Raw genomic sequence first — 641 nt, 5'->3', positions numbered from 1 at the left:
TCACCATAATAGGGAGGAAGCTTATGTTCGACTTTATGTGGATACGATTCAGGTACTCAGTAAAAGAAAAGTCAAAGCATGTCTCTCACTGTCTTACTAATTAATTTGTCCTGTAATGACCTTAACTGGCATCTATTCTTCTCTGTTTGTCTCCATTTCAGTGCATCAACTACTTTCCTAAACAAACACAAAATATACCAGAACTGTCTCAGGAAATGAAGGCAGTTTGTTTCCAAGAGCTGCAGCTGTTTGTAAAGAGGTACGAGTCTATTTTCACACAGATGTCCACCTACACTATATTTAAATATAATTTTAATTCTGAGATTTGGTTATTTATCTAATGTTGCCCATGCAATAGCCTGAATACTAAAATCACCAGTTAAAGTATTATGGTGCCATTGTTTTGGCTGCATGCTGTCTTTGGTTTGTAGGTATGTTGATGAGCAGACTGAGACTCTTGGGAAATGGGCAAAAATGGACAAACCAGAAATGGTACACTTCTTCAAAGTGTTGAAAACTTGTAGAGAACTCAGGTGAGTATTTAAAGACGTTTGTCTCTTTGTCAAATATTAATTCAGTTCAACTCAAACTTGGTTCTGAAGGCTGGTTTTATTAGCAAATAATAGTAATAATAATAATAA

At 35.3% G+C, this 641-nt stretch overlaps 1 long non-coding RNA gene across 1 annotated transcript; it reads left to right on the top strand.

The window, feature by feature from the left end:
* LOC109954336 (uncharacterized) lies at positions 1 to 527 on the top strand. Its single transcript, XR_002274087.1, has 3 exons — positions 1 to 52; positions 162 to 259; positions 432 to 527. It is a non-coding gene; the product is annotated as an uncharacterized LOC109954336 (long non-coding RNA).
* Positions 528 to 641: the final 114 nt, after the last annotated feature.

The sequence above is a fragment of the Monopterus albus genome, unplaced genomic scaffold, assembly GCF_001952655.1.
Source record: "Monopterus albus unplaced genomic scaffold, M_albus_1.0 scaffold6653.1, whole genome shotgun sequence".
Lineage (NCBI taxonomy): Eukaryota > Metazoa > Chordata > Actinopteri > Synbranchiformes > Synbranchidae > Monopterus > Monopterus albus.
This window is presented reverse-complemented; position numbering and strand designations above follow the sequence as displayed.